This window comes from Sprattus sprattus (genome assembly GCF_963457725.1).
Source record: "Sprattus sprattus genome assembly, chromosome: 16".
NCBI classification, from domain to species: domain Eukaryota; kingdom Metazoa; phylum Chordata; class Actinopteri; order Clupeiformes; family Clupeidae; genus Sprattus; species Sprattus sprattus.
In genome coordinates this window covers 19,399,659-19,416,561 of record NC_137914.1, presented here as the reverse complement: position 1 = coordinate 19,416,561, position 16,903 = coordinate 19,399,659, and the positions used below count along the sequence as shown (strand labels likewise).

General features: G+C 40.4%; 1 protein-coding gene across 1 annotated transcript in view; it reads right to left on the bottom strand.

Annotated features, from left to right (window-relative positions):
• The window catches only part of calcrl2 (calcitonin receptor-like 2), a 69,331-nt gene extending 52,854 nt beyond the window's left edge, over window positions 1-16,477 (bottom strand). Inside the window, exon 1 of the mRNA XM_080854538.1 lies at window positions 16,461-16,477. The gene's annotated coding sequence lies outside the window, so the exon portion shown is untranslated. The remainder of the gene's footprint in view (window positions 1-16,460) is intronic.
• Between the last annotated feature and the right edge of the window lie 426 nt (window positions 16,478-16,903).

Genomic DNA, 16,903 nt, shown 5'->3' with positions numbered 1-16,903 from the left:
GGACGCAACAGAAAAGTCCTAAAGTGGACATCCAAGCCCCAACAGTATTGGAAATGTAAACATGCAACCACCATGCAAACATTACTGCAACCACACCATTGCAATGCAAGATGCACTCTTAGCATGATGCAATGTACTGAATGAGCACAAACATCTCCAGAGTTGAACCAGTATGCCAAAAGGCAGTCTAACAGAGGACTTCTCTCGATTTTCAAAACAAAGGTCTTTGCATTGTTTACAACAAGCCTCAGACATATGGTGTTATCAGTCACACTACCCCGCTGTGAGTAGGGATGTCACGAGAACCGATACCTTTCGGTACTAAAATAACAAAACACCGACGATACCCATTTTTTTTAAGCACCGTATGTACCGTGAGCACCGGTGCCAGCTGTTAGAATCGGTGCTGCGCTTCTTCTGGAACTGACGGGGGCAGTATACGCTTCGGTGTTCCAGTCGAAGTTTTGACATGTTTTTCACATGCAGATCTGCCATTTACTATTGTAAACAATGAAACTAGTGGAGGCGACCAGGTGTGAAGTGTTGCCAGACTGGAAACGGCGTATCGTATCATAGGCTCATTTTGGAGGATAATTATCATATTCAGCAACACTGGGAAGGCGGTCGACCAATGAGAGCACGCGCAAAAAGGTGGAATGTAAGGGAGATACCCTTTCCAAAAGACTATTTGAAGATTAGTTTGAAACACCCAGAGAAACACAAATGGCTAGGCTAAATCCCGGACGCTTTTGGAATCCCTGCCGGACGCAAGATAGCATACTATCTTGCAAGTATCATGACTAAACTAGGGAAATTCACAGAATGTCCTAGTTTAATATAGTTACACACAGGGCTGGACTGGCAATCTGGCATACCGGGCGTTTTCCCGGTGGGCCGAGGTGCAATATGGGCCGAGAGTCCCGAATTTATAATTTTTTTTTTAAATGGTCTGACCGGCTGGCCAACGAAAGTAGTTCATGAGCGGCCCTATTGACACTGGGCTGGCCCAATCACATCCCCTGGGCTGACCCAACACCAACCCCTTTTGGTTTGGACCTGCCTACATAATGCATTAGGACGGGAAACAAACTCAGAGTGGCCCATGGCCTTGACATGCTTGACAAGCGCATGCTAGTCTGCGGCCCATTGGCTGTCTTCTTTAGTGACAAGGGGCTCGTCCAATCATATCAACAAACATCTTCTACCTTTGGCTTGGGCGGTGCACAGAAACGCATGTTTCGTTAGAATCCTCCAGTCCAAAATGGAGAGAAAGCGAAAAGAGGGTGCGGAGAAACTGCGAGATAAGAAGAGGCTTGCTTTTCAAGCCTACACTGCCAAATGTGCCAAAATATCGGAAATGTTTGCCACGGCAGGGCCATCATCAGGTACCGTGGATGAAAGTGATACTGGTGGCGACAGCCAGGGAGATACGATACAACGACCTACGGTAAGCTTACTGATCATGAATTAAAACGTCTCTAAAATATGTTTAACTTAGGACCTATGTTCTATGGCCAAGTTCGTTTGCATTGTAAATACAAGACAAGTCTGTAGCTGTTGCTAGCCCTCAGCCTACTCTACTCTGAAACAGCCAGCCGTTAGCCTACAGTCTATGTTGTGTGTTTGAGTGGTGGGCTAGCCCCTTAGCCTATTGGTGCGCGGTGCCATGTCAATGTTCCGAAAGCCCAGTATTCCCAAACCCTGGTATTCCGAAAATATGCCAATTTGTCCAGATAGCGAATTATGATAGCCCGTTATACGCTCCAGTTTGCCCCCCGAAGTTCAGGGGCGTGGTACAAACGTTAGTGCCACCTCATCAAGCGCGTTTCCTACAGGAGGAAATAGACTCCCTTCTAGGAAAGGGAGCAATACAGTCTGTACCTCTCGTAGACGAGAACAGGGGGTTCTTCAGTCGCTATTTTCTGGTTCCAAAAAAGGACGGAAAATATCGACCGATCTTAAACCTCCGTATTCTGAACAAAGCTTTAAAGTGTATGATGTATATTGTATTGTATTGAATTTAGATTAATTAAGACCACCACCTTAACACACAAACTCTTGTTGAACTCATAAAGTAGTAGGTTCAGTGACGTGCGGTGAGACAGCTGTCTTCTGTAGCTTCTGCGAGCCCATGAATCAATGTTTCGTTGGAATCATGATGTAACGTTGTTGTAGCGGGAATACAGCAATGCTATTTTCTAATTGGCAGGGCATATGATTCTAGACTTCGCTGAAGCGACTGAAACGGTGAATTTTGATCACATTCAGCGAAAGTTAACAGGTAAAACGGGAGAAAAATAGGGCGTCTTTAGGCCGTCCTGCCTAAAAGTAGGGCGTCCCCTTTCTTCTTATTTTTTTGTAGACTATAGGGCAGACGCCCTGCTAGCTAAAAGCCTGGTTGGTGTGTAGACATTCGAGAGACCAAAGGGTGTGTTATCGAATTAAGTGGGCCGGTCTGGTTCAAAATGCCCGGGCCGATTTTTTTTGTCCCAGTCCAGCCCTGGTTACACATAAATATGCAATTGGTTTGATAAAACATGATTAACCAATTTACTTATTTATTTTCGATGCCATAGACTGTACATAGATGTAGCCTATAAGACAATTTGCGAGTGACGGCTGGAATTTCGCCGCGACCACACTGAACATTCCGATTTATTTTGTATTAAATACATCCTTTCAGAAGCTCAAAACTCATGTTCATCTTGTTAGCTGAATGGCTGCACCGTTATATCCACGGTTTTGTTTTGCACTGTTGTTGTTTTTGCACAGTTCCTTTTGAAAAGATGCCTGGAAGTCTGGAATGTGTCTGGGGTCACTAGTTGTTGCACTTTAACCATTAATTGCACTTGATTATGTGGTGCTACGCTATATTGCACATGTTTTGTATGTCTTATGACATTTTGCTATTTTCACATATTTTAATAAAGAAGTTCATGTTTCAAGTTCAAGTGCATGGAATCCTGGAAAATCCTTTTTTTTTTTTTTTTACCGTGGTATCGAAATTGGTATCGAGAATCGTGTTTTTTTACTGGTATTGGTACCGACTACTGCATTTTTGGTATCGTGCCACCCCTAGCTGTGAGGTCCACTTATAAGCCGGTTCCTACAAGCCTGGTGTGTCCACGGTTCCATGGCAATGTTCCGAAAGCCCATTATTCCGACAGCCCGCTGTTCCGAAATTGTGAGCACAGCAACGTAAACCACTATAGCCCACATGCACATCCCAATGAATTGAAGACAAAATCATAAACAAATAAATGCATTTATTTCACAAGCATGAACTTTAATTCAGATAATTATTACACACACATGGCATTTGCATCGCGATGATAAAAATACTTTTATGATAGCCAACGCATGCATGCTATGTCAGTGCTTGTAATGTCCTGCAACAATCTACCGGTGATTTCCTTCGCACGAATGGTACCCCATATTCAAAACCAGAGTTGGCTAAATTAACAAATACTGCCTAGGAAAAGTGATACACGTGATAGCCCGGTAAGCGTCTCCGCTCCGCTGCGCAAATCAAATGCTGTGCGTGTTTTGTGCCACTTGAAATATTTCTAAATTATGCCAAGGGGACATTTTTTTCGGAATATTGAGATTTCGGAATATTGGGCTTTCGGAACACTGGGCCGTCCCCGTGTCCACCCCACTGACACCTAGGTACAGTGGGATTTCAGCCTGTTTGTGACATCTACAACTATGTGTAAATGTATACCAATACATACATTTAATTTATAAAACAATTGGGTTCTATCGCGTAATTTAGCTGTTTCTGATTGGACGAGAGATGTTCTAGGAGTTGGATTATCCGTCAACATACCAACAGTTTGGGACTTTTCACAGCTAATAATAAATCACTCCGCGATGAAATATTCTATAGCGCGTTGATACAATGTAGCGATAACCGTTAATTAACTGAAATAAATGATGAAACATTCTATAGCGCGTTGATACAATTTAGCAATAACCGTTAATTCAAATTCAATATATAAAAAAAAATTGAGTAGGACTGCCATCGGTAAAACAAATATGGAGATCGATTTATCCAAAATAACATTTGATTTAATTTATGAATCGTCTGTTGACAAGAAAAATGAAAGGCCTAATCTATTCAAGCGGGAGGAGAGCGCATCTGTGTCCAGGTTTGTCTCCATCAGTGCAGCTGATCTGGACTCCATCGAAAGGAGCAGACATGAAGCCAACACAGTAAAGCAAACTTCGTGGGCCGTTAACTGTCTAAAAACATGGCTTAGTGAACGGAAGATCGAGATTCATCTTAAAACCATCAACAAATCGGACTTCGGCGCAATACTGCGGGAACTGTACGCAGCCGTCAGAACCACCAAAGGGGAACAGTACAGCGTCAGCAGCTACGCTGGACTTCGGGCAGGGCTTAATCGATACATCAATGAGCCCCCCCTCGGCCGAATGTGGAACTTGATGCAGGACACCGAATTCACAGCTGCCAACAACGTTTTTAAAGGTGTCCTCAAACAGTTGCGAAAAGCTGGAAGGGACAAGTCAACCCACCACCCACAGATTACATCCACGGACCAGGCCATCCTTAAGGGCTCTGATACCCTCAAGCAGGGTGGGAAATTTACATACATTTTGTGGGGCAATTTTTGCCCCTACTTACTGAAATGCAGGGGCATTTAACAAAACATTGGGAGCACTTTTAGAAACTCGTGTAATAACATTTAACATTTGTTCAAAAATAATAAACACTAGTTTAGGCTTACAGTATATTGTCAATGAGCAATTGTCATCAAATGGCAATAATAAGATGTTAGGCAGTAGCCTACAAATCAAAAGGTTTTCTTAGATTTTTTTGAACAAAACATTGTTTAATCATATTCAATTGTATTCTTATTTCTTTGTGGTTATTTATTGTAATTATTTCATTATTTTAAACAACTATTAACAATCGTTTTTTTCTTTCTTTTTTTCATAATAACAATCTATTATATGGATTTTGTGTTCCCTTTAATCATGTTGTACCTACCATAGTAGGCCTACAGGAAATACAGATAGGACTAGTTAGCTAGCTTGCCAGCAAGCTTTTGTAGCTAACGCACTATCAGAGCTATCTAACGTTAGCTAACTAACATTAAACTAGCTTTACCAAACTTAATAATTTCTAAAATGATTATTACTAGTTAACATTCACCATAGGCGATGGCTTGTTGCTTGGCGCCTGGTGACGAAAGGCCATGTATTTCTGTATGTTTTCGCTCCCCTTGATGAAGTCAGCAGAAGAATTTGCCTGTGCTGGAGGCACTTGGGCAACTCTTTGTCCACAACCCCGACATGCCTTGAAAAAAAAATCGTCGTCGTCTTCATCCTCCACCCCAAGCCAATCTTGCTTCCATTTTTGATGGTAGCTGGGTGTGTGAATTTTATCTTTTAGACAGTGAGAGACGGTGAGACGGTGACAGAGACTGGGTTTGCTGATCCTCATTTCTCCTCACTAACGCATTCACAGGTCTGATTGAGAAGCGGTCCAAATATTTTTTTGTTAGAGCGTTCGGTTCTTCACGCAACTATCAGTTAAGGCGAAAATCCAACATTTTATTGCAACTGGACCGGGTCAGATAGGCTACGATGTTTTTGACAAGTTCATTAAATTATTATTACCGAAAATTATGGGGGAATTTTTTGCCCCTCTCCTAGTTATTTTTGGGGCAAAATAATATTTCTTAGGGGCAGTTTTGCCCTTTGCCCTTGTGTATTTCCGACGCTGCACTCAAGCCATCCAACCCCAGAAGCCTGTTGAACAAGGTTTGGTTCGACATTCAGCTGCACTTCGGCCGCAGAGGGAGTGAAGGCAACAGACACCTGAAGCCTGTCTCATTTGTTTTAAAACATGATGAGAACGGCTGCCAATACTTTTCAATGACTTTCAATGAGGACACCAAAAATCACAAAGACCCCATGGAGAGGGCCAAAGAAAATCAAAGGGGGGCTATGTACGAAGAGCCAGGTAATCATCTCTGCCCCGTCGCCTCTCTAATAAAGTACCTCGCCAAGATCCCCCCAGGTGCAAAAACATTTTATATGCGGCCAAAGAGGGTCTTTTCGCCATCAGGAACGGTTCACATCATTTGGTTCACATCAGCTCCCCTTGGCGTGAACCAGCCGGGCACGATGCTCCCTCGTCTGTGCCAGGAGGCAGGGACATCGGTTAGATACACTAACCACAGCCTGCGTGCCACAGCCATACAGAAGCTGTCCGACGCAGGGCTCGAGAACAGGGAAATCATGGCAGTGGTAAGAGCATAGGTAAGAGCAGCCCAATGGCCTAATGAAATATTTTCATAATTTTAATTTTTTTAAGCACTGTGATGTTAACTTATTCTCTTGCGCTCTCTTCGTTTATGTTACATAGATCGGAGAGCTCCCTGGCGAGTTACTGGCGACCCTGGCTGGACAGCAGGAAGAGCTGGAGCCACATACAGCCGCGGAAAAAATTAAGAGACCACTTCAAAATTATCAGTTTCTCTGGTTTTACTATTTATTGGTATGTGTTAAAGTAAAATGTACATTTTTGTTTTATTCTATAACCTACTGGCAACATTCCTACCAAATTTCAAATAAAAATATTGTCATTTAGATCATTTATTTGCAGAAAAATGACAATTGGTCAAAATAGCAAAAAAGATGCAGTGTCTTCAGATCTCGAATAATGCAAAGAAAACAAGCTCATATTCATTTTTAAACTACACAATACTAATGCTTTAACTTAGGAAGAGTTCAGAAATCAATATTTGGTGGAATAACCTTGATTTAAAATCACAACTTTCATGTGTCTTGGCATGCTCTCCACCAGTCTTTCACATTGCCATTGGGTGACTTTATGCTACTCCTGGCACAAAAATTCAAGCAGCTCGGCTTCTTTTCATGGCTTGTGACCATCCATCTTCCTCTTGATCACATTTCAGAGGTTTTTTTATGGGATTCAGGTCTCGAAATTGGGCTGGCCATGACAGGGCCCTGATCTGGTGATACTCCATCCACACCTTTACTGTCCTGGCTGTGTGGCATGGAGCATTGCCCTGCTGGAAAAAACACTTCTCAGAGTTGGGGAACATTGTCAGAGCAAAAGGAAGCAAGTTTTTCTTCCGGGACAACGTTGTACTTTGCCTGGCTGAGGTTTGTAAAAGACCATAAGGATTGAACCAAAGCGGACTGGAGGGTCTCCTAGGGTTCAATTTTCAGCTTTGCCCAACACATGGTCGTCTGATGGTTAGACGGAGACCTGGAGAGGCCTACAAGCCACAGAGTCTTGCACCTACTGTGAAATTGGACTCATCAGAGAAGACAAACTGACCTGAATCCCATAAAAAAAACTCTGAAATGTGATCAAGAGGAAGATGGATGGTCACAAGCCATGAAAAGAAGCCGAGCTGCTTGAATTCTTGCACCAGGAGTAGCATAAAGTCACCCAACGCCAATGTGAAAGACTGGTGGAGAGCATGCCAAGACTAGCCTGGATACCAGCCTGAACTCCGCCCACAAAATTTTTGGTCTGGGAGATTCAGTCTGGAGTCGAGCTAGTTGGGAGGGATTCAAGCCCACCGAAAAGTGATCTGACCAATAAAATTGTAAGGACGGGCTTTATACGTTGATGGACAGATATAGATAGAATAGCCTATACATCGGACAAAGATGGCGCCATCTCGGGAGCTTAGTGGGACATATTTTATTTGATTTAAGCTATCTACACAACTTTTTTTTATGTCTACATTGACTCGGTTAGTTGTGTATACGCAAAACGAGTGTTGCCAAAGATTGTAGGTCTTAACTGAAGCACTCTAGACCATTATTGATCGGTTATGCTAACGCGTAGACAAAAACATTTTTTAAACAAATTGTAGCTTCTAGCCTTGAGTGCTAATTAAGTAACGTGAGCAGGCATATCTCAACAGATATTGACAGCGCATTCATTTTGAAAGAGGAACAGAGAAACGCGATCAAGGCATTTGTCGATTGAAAAGATGTTTTTGCCGACCTTCCTACGGGATCAGGTAAAAGTTTAATCTATCAGATGGTAATAATACTACGTTGCTCTGATTGGTTCTAGGTATCCAATTCAGCAAAGAGGAATTTTCTTTCCTGGTTCGTTGAAACACGCCCCATAATCACAGCCCAATGGTTCGGTCTCAGACTCATATTCTGACTAGAATTATGAGTATGACATCGTCAGGCTATGCCAAGACACATGAAAGTTGTGATTTTAAATCAAGGTTATTCCACCAAATATTGATTTCTGAACTCTTCCTAAGTTAAAGCATTAGTATTGTGTAGTTTAAAAATGAATATGAGCTTGTTTTCTTTGCATTATTCGAGATCTGAAGACACTGCATCTTTTTTGCTATTTTGACCAATTGTTCTGCAAATAAATGATCTAAATGACAATATTTTTATTTGAAATTTGGTAGGAATGTTGCCAGTAGGTTATAGAATAAAACAAAAATGTACATTTTACTTTAACACATACCAATAAATAGTAAAACCAGAGAAACTGATAATTTTGAAGTGGTCTCTTAATTTTTTCCGCGGCTGTATATTGGGTGATCACGGCAACGGAGACGTGGCAAGCAAGATGCAAAGGACACCCGACACCCCAAGCAAAGGCCTATGTCGGAAAAATTATCAGCAGAGCAGTAATCCATATCTAAATGGATGCACCATCCAGGGAAACGTTCAAATTAATGTCTACAAATAAAGGAACACTCATCTGGAACGTTGACAATGGAACTATTTGTTGTTGCGGAGAAATAATGGCAAAATAAACGTTTTTTTAATCAATAACTTCGTGTTTAAATGTGAATTGGTTGACTATAGAATTGTTTTATAAAGCAATATAGCATTCGTGGGAGTGGCGTAGGTAAGGGATAATCCCTTTTTTGAATATTTAAGCAATATAGTACGAGTGGGATGGGGTATCCCTTACCTACCCCATCCCACTCGTACTATATTGCTTAAATATTCATGTTTGGCCTTGACTTGATCCTTACAACTGTCCCCCAGTTTTTCACAATTCTGCTGTTCGCTCACTCCCCCCGGCCACATTTGTCCTGCCTGTCCTGGGCATCATACGATGATGGCTTCACATTTACAATATAGCTGGATATTATTACATTGAAAGCTAAATTAACTGTGCACTTGAGTTTGGCCAACATCCTGGGCTATGAAGTAGCTACCCGACAGTTTTGGGAAAGTTCACTTTCTACATGAACTAGTTCAGTTCTCAGTTCACTAATTTTAAAATGAACTAGTTCAGTTCATAGTTCATAATTAAAAAAAGTTAACAGCTCCAAAAATGTAACTAAACCCCTCAAAAAAACTTCGTAAACGTTAATAATACCAATTGGTATATCGTTGGAAAGCCTGATTAGTCATCTTTACAACTTGTAAGGATCATGCATTCGTGGAATGAGCAACACAGCTAACCGTGTGGGTTGCGGCCAAAACCCGCTGCAATATTCTTTTGTTGGTATTCACTCTTGTTTTGAGTTGCTTGGTTGATTTGATGATTCTCCCACAGTATTAAAGAAAAAACAACACATATTGACCATTTTACACTAAATTCATTTGAAACGGTCAGGGACCTCATTAGCATGTGGATCGTGCATTAGTGGAATGAGCAACACAGCTAACCGTGTGGGTAGCAGCCCAAAACAATTAGCCAAAATCCCCTGCAATATTCTTCTGTTGGAATTTAGTGAGATATCCCATATGATCACATATCTCCAGAATCTAGGACCTAACTCAATCCTCCAGGATGACAACGCTCGCCCCCACAGAGGCAGGATCATCACAGAGTACCTCCAGAACTTGGGAGTGGAAAGGATGGAATGGCCTGCCGTGAGTCCAGACCTCAACCCAATTGAATACTTGTGGGATCAGCTTGGGCGTGCTGTACGTTCCAGAGTGACCAACGCAGCCATGTTGGCTGACTTGCTACAAATTCTGGTTCAGGAATGGGATGCCATCCCACAGGAGGTGCCAAGCTGTTGTGGCTGCGTATGGATCTTCTACATGCTACTGAGGTCCCTGACAGTGTAAAATGTATAAAGTGTAAAAATGGTCAATGGTAATGGTCAATATGTGTTGTTTTTTCCTTAATACTGTGGGAGAATCATCCAATCCACCAAGCAACTCAAAACAAGAGTGAATACCAACAGAAGAATATTCCAGGGGATTTTGGAAAAAATGTGGGCCGCTACCCACACGGTTACATGTGTTGCTCATTCCACGAATGCACGATCCTTACAAGTTGTACCCCGTTGTAAAGGTGACTAATCAGGCTTTTCAACGATATACAATACCGATTGGTATTATTAAAGGGGAGGGATATTCGACTGAAACGTTTCTGAACTTTTTTTGAGGAGTTTAGTTCAGTTCTTTTTTCAATATTTTCATGTCAACTAAGGAGTGGTAACACAACTGGCATTGCAACTAGTTGCTCAGGTTCATCACTTTTAGTCCAGGCAAAATAGCGTTTTACGAGAGACTAATTGTAAAAATATTTTTTCCAGCATAGACCATTTCTATGAGGTGTCCAGAACAACATATTAAAAGTCCAAAGAAATCCTAGTTGAAGAAATATGTTTAATTCGAATCAATCTGAGATGTGTACGACGCCGTATTAGGGCAACGCTTGAAAAAAAAAAAAAAAAATGTATATCACAATTCTGAGATACCAACTCGCAATTCTGACTTACTATCTCACAAATCTGAGATACTACCACACAATTGTGAGTTAATATCTCACAATTCTGAGAGAGGCACATTTGGCCAGTTGCTATTACGTGCATGGATGACATGGCTGGTACGTATGGCAAGCCATTTTAACATTTAATAGCCAGGCTGGATATGTGTTGCAGATATCTGTAATTCGATTTTGCCTAGTCAAAATTAGCATTTCAGATATCCGCAACTACATTCCTCCTATCCATAATTGTCATTTCAGATATCCATAAAGAATTCTGTATAGGGCATATTACTTTTGCCATTCATTTCTATGGGTGACGTAATTTTGGACATCTGCAATTCTATTTCGGATATCCGCAACATAGATTGCAGATATCTGCAACTGAATTGCAGATATATTTAATTGCAATTTGAGATATCTGCAATTTAATTTCGCCTAGTCAAAATGTCAGTTCAAGATATCTTCAAATCCTACTAATTCAAGATATCTATATCTTCTTTTTCGGATATCCTTAATAGAGTTTTGACTAGGCGAAATTAAATTGCAGGTATCTGTAACTGGAATTATGACTAGTCAAAATGGGGTTTTAGATATCTCATAATGGAGTTATGGATAGTCGAAATGTAATTGTAGATATCCATTATGAAGTTATAGATATCTGGAAAGGATTTTTGATTAGAGATATCTCAAATTGGAGATATCTGTAATGTTCATTCTGCCTAGTAGAAATGAAATTACAGATATCCAGAATTAAAGTTTTGACTAGGCGAAATTACTTTACAGATATCTGTATGCAAATGACCCATGCACACACCAACCCCCCACATTAGGCGGGAGCACCTCCACGATTTCGCTTCAGCCAACCACTTTAGTTTTCGCTAAGTGAGTGATTAGTTGTGCCTGGTAGATTAGACCTGTGCCTGGTTCAAATGGACAACGAGCATCAAGTTTTCAATCGACGTCTTACTAAGTCAAGGAGGATATTTTACACTATTCAAAATGACGTTTGAGATATCTTTAACTTTCATTCTGCCTAGTCAAAACTGAATTACAGATATCCGTAATTGTTATTTTAGATATGTGACGAGTTGAATGTCGTTTTCAATGGCGTCATTGCAGATATCTGTAATTCAGTTTCGCCTAGTCAAAAAAGAATTGCAGATATCTATAACTATCATTTTGACTAGGCGAAATGGAATCACAGATATCTCCAATGACTATTACGACTATCTGAAATATAATTACGACTAGTCAGAATGACATTGTTGATATCTACAATGGCAATTTCGGATATTCGAGCACAGCCTTTAAATGTTAAAGTGGCTTGCCATAGGTACGGACGAACACATCAGTTGCTATTGCGTGCATGGATGAAATGGCTGGTACGGACGAACTCATCAAGTTATACTTTTCAGTTGGATTTTCAAATAACGAGATACTCATTGTCTTAGCCCAGAATCACCACATCGTCATTAGCATTCGGACTCTGAAGAGCCACTGCAAGAGACTTGGCCTGTTTTAGGACAAAAAACCATAGCCGTCTGGAGGAGGTGGTGGCATTTGTTCACCAGGAGTTTCAACAAACCGGACAGATGCAAGGCTACAGGTGGTTGCATTTGAGGGCAATTCAGATGGGCTTTGTCGTTCAGCAAGACACTATTCGCCAAATTCTGAAACTACTTGATCCTCAGGGTGTGAACTTTCGAGGAGCAGCCCGTCTAAGGCGCCGGGTATACAATGTCAGGGGACCCAATGCTTTGTGGCACATGGACTCGTACGATAAGCTAAAACCATATGGTATTGGAATAAACGGGTGTATTGACGGAGCGTGTGGCCACCATTGATCAGATGGGATCTCAAAATTGTGTGATACCTCAGATTTGTGAGATAATAAGTCAGAATTGCGAGATAATAAGTCAGAATTCTGAGATATTGCGTGATAGGATCTCAGAATTGTGAGATCCTATCTTGCAATTGTGAGATAGTATCTCAGAATTGTGATATATTTTTTTTTTTTATTATTTCAAACGTTGCCCTAATACGCCGTCATAGATGTGTGCTAATAATGCATGGTAAAAATACACCTCAAGAATGTAATTTTTTTCTTTACTCCTATCAAAATTAAACTTTACACAATAAAAGTTCCTATGAAAAGTAACATTTTTTGTATTACAAGTTTCTTTTGAAATGAATTTGAATATGCACATGAGCTCAGTTGAAATAGGATATTTTGCCAACTCAGTGATTCTTGAGACCTGGGACAAAACATGTCCGTGACATAAATCACAGTTTTTTTTATCTTAAAATGTACGTAATATATTTTAAAAGCCTCACCAAACTCATCAAGAGGACAAGGGTAGCACAACAAAGTGTGTTTTGTTGTTGTCTAACATTTTGTTTTTATTCTTAATGATATGATATGTGACCAGTACCTACAAAAACCCATGTCCGAAAGCAGGTCAAATCACACTCCAATGCTTTAAAAAGTCTGAAAAGTGATTGAACTTTATCTATATCATATGTAAATAACATAGTATTTATTTCACAAACATTAAAAAATATATATTTTGAAACATTTTGAATGTACTTTCTGGTCAGTTGAACATGTGTCCAGCGTTTAAGTCAACACCATCAGACTTTTTTAAATTGGGAAAAAAAATCAGGAATAATTTAGGGCAGCTTTAACTCAAAGGACCCCTTTCCTTCCTCCTTGCGCTATGTTCCATTTTCCCTACCTACCGTACCTATACTTATACGCAGTACACAGTACACACTCACTAGGTACGCAGATTCTCAGCAGGTGAGTGCTGTTCCAAATCTAATACTCCGTGGTGCACTTACCGGAAATTACGATCGCGACAAGCCCCGCGTTCGTCTTTTTCGAGCTGAGCGGCTCTGCCTGGGTCCGCCTCTTCCGCTACGTTGACAAGATGGCGGCCGTTGAGTGTGGAAAGTGTACCCTGGTTCCACACTCAGCGTTTTGACCGTTATGAGTACAGATACGGGTCCTTTGGGTATACTTCTTTTCGACGCGGAAATGGGAAATCGGAAAACGGAACACCCTACATACTCACACTAAGGATGGTAGGTACGGAGGGTATGGACAACGGAACAGAGCGCAGGTCTTCCTGGTGACATGAGAAAATTTGAGCTCTGGTAAGTTTTTAATAATACTTTGTTTTTCATATCTATTTACTAATATGCACATGTCACAACCATAGCGTATCAACTCCAAAATGGCTAAAGAGTCAACATTAGAGTAAAATGTTCTGCAATCTAGTGTTTATTTATATAGAATGGCTGGACCATGATCAACAGATGATAAACAAGATGGCTCCTGTGAGAATCTTGTGTGATATAAGGAGAAATGTACTTTTTTGTCAACTCCATCAGACGTCAACACCATCAAAACACCATCAAATCAAAATTTGTGTCTGATGGTGTTGACTTTCTCTGATGGTGTTGACTAAGGCCATCTTAGTGTCCAATTTAATAATTTGAATGCTGTTTATAACAAAAATATCACTTCCTATGCATTTTTATTGCTATTTCAGTTTCATGTGTCGAATTAAATCTAGTTTAGATATAGAGTGTCAACTCCTTCAGATATATTTTTTATAGTTTAAAAAAAAAAAAAATGGTATCTGTTTCATTCCTTGAAGGATATTTGTTCAAAGATTAACACATTTCCAATGTAGATGTGTATTTTTAATGCATAAAAATGTCTCTGTTAAATCTGAAGGTTAAAGACAAATGTAATTCGTGATATGATTTCAATTCTACTCATTAAACATTGACTTCTTTGGCTCTAAACTTTTGTTTTTAATGATTTAAAGACCTGTGTACATTTTAAGTAGCCTGGATACCAGCCTAAACCCCGCCCACAAAATTTTTGGTCAGGGAGATTTGGTCTGGCTCTGGGCTAATTGGGAGAGAGTTTCATCGGTAGGATAAAACCGGACCAATCAAATTGTCAGGGCGGGCTTTATACGTTGATGGACAGATACCAACGCTTGAGTTGAATTAACCGGTAGATTCGAACTCCGACCAAGATGGCCGCGTCTTGGGTGCTTAGTGGGGAATATTTTATGTGAATTAAGCTATCTACACGACTTTTTAATGTCTACATTGACTCGGTTAGTTGAGCATGTGCAACACGAATGTTGCAGAATATTGTTTGTCTTAACTAAAGCTCTCTAGACCATTATTGTTAGATCATTGCTAACGCGTACACAAAAAACCCATTGAAACAAACTGTAGCTTGTAGCCTAAATGCTAATTAATTAACGTGAGCAGGCATATCTCGACAGACATTGACAGCGCATTCATTTTGAAAGAGGAACAGAGAAACGCGATCAAGGCATTTGTCGATTGAAAATATGTTTTTGCCGTCCTTCCTACGGGATCAGGTAAAAGTTTAATCTATCAGATGGTAATAGGCTATTACGTTGCTCTGATTGGTTCTAGGTATCCAATTCAGCGAATAGGCATTTTCTTTCCTGGTTCGTTGAAACACGCCCCATAATCACAGCCCAAAGGTTCGGTATCAGACTCATATTCTGACTAGAATCATGAGTATGACATCGTCAGGCTACATTATAAGGGGAACTGGGAAAACTAATGAGTGAAAATATTTCTGATAAGATCATTTAAAATAATTTCCATAAGTATATTTATGTTTATGATGGTGTTGACAAAAATCAAGTGCTGACCCAGCAAACATTCAATTAACATAAAAAATCTACAACTGGGAGGTTGAACCAAAACATGTTTGGATAGACAAAACTTCATTTGACATAAATGTAATCATATATTTTGGAAGTTATCCAAATATTTTTTGGGAAAATCAAAACCTGTTTTGTCCCTTGTCTCAAGAATCACTGAACTACAGAAATCCTGCCATTTCCCCAACAGCAACATTGATAATTATCCATGCCTTTGTTACATCCACTAGCATTTCAGTCCAGTTTAACAACATTTTAATCCATGTAGCATTAATAGAAAACCGTTGTATGAGCCTTTATAGACTAATTATTTCGAGTGTGAAGGTTTCCACTAGCCTACAAATACCATGACAAGCTGTGTTTTGGTACTCATCAAGATCTGATGGTTTGCACAGGGCTATTTAAGTTGGCTTCCATTGAACATTTTAGTGTCTATTAAAACCAATTAAAATACGACCACCTAGTCCTAGACCATCATACTATCGGTTTCTACACTTTCTTAGCAGGGGTTTTAGCCTATAAAGGTCGGCAATAGGTAAACGTTAACCTATTGCCGACCTTTATAGGCTAAATGTAACATTCAGATCTAAGTATTCACCATCGTAAATCAATTTGGTTTGGGCTCATCTATTTTTCCATGTTTCCGTTAGTAAAACTTTCACAGACTTTGAAATCAGCTATGTAGAACAGGCGCATACATTCCCGTTAAAAAGGAAAGGGCTTTTGTTTTCTTTATAGTTGATGTGCTTTTAATAAGTAAGACTACAACTTGACACTAATCTACGAAATTACATTCGTTGTTGCTTCAAACTAGCTGCGGTTAATGACGACTGTCAGCTTCGGTGACAACGAGCTGATTACTAAGACAATCAATTGATCTTAAAACAAGCACATGGGTCGCAGAAGACATACGTTTCCTTAAAATGTAAAATCATAAACATCAGCATTTTAAACAAAGCGTATGGAAAATAGGTACATTGTCTGATATCAACCTACAGAAAACTCACTGTGGAAATTGCTCCTTCGTCCCTCCACTTCCAGGATGTGAATTCATGGAAGTTGGCTTAAGTTCAAGGTTACTGTTGACGGGACGGGACATCCCCAGTGGTGTTGCCCCCCCCCCCCCCCCCCCCCCCCCAAAAAAAACATTGTGCTTGTTGGCGCAATGAAAACGTCTCCAGACTACAGACAAGGGGACGGGTTTTGAAATAAAAAAATGTTCGGTAGCACACGTAGCGCGTGGTTAACACATCCCCAGTTGAATATCCAGACACTGTCACGTTCCTACTTTTATTCTTTTCGTTTATAAGCAAGGTGCTAGTTGTCATGCAAGAAATTGTATGTTCCCAGAACGTCCGTGTGTCGCTCTCAGAACGTTCCCAGACGATGTGTTTCTGGAGTTCATTAAAGGCTAGGGGGGGGGGGGGGGGGGTTATTTAAGGGACTTTTC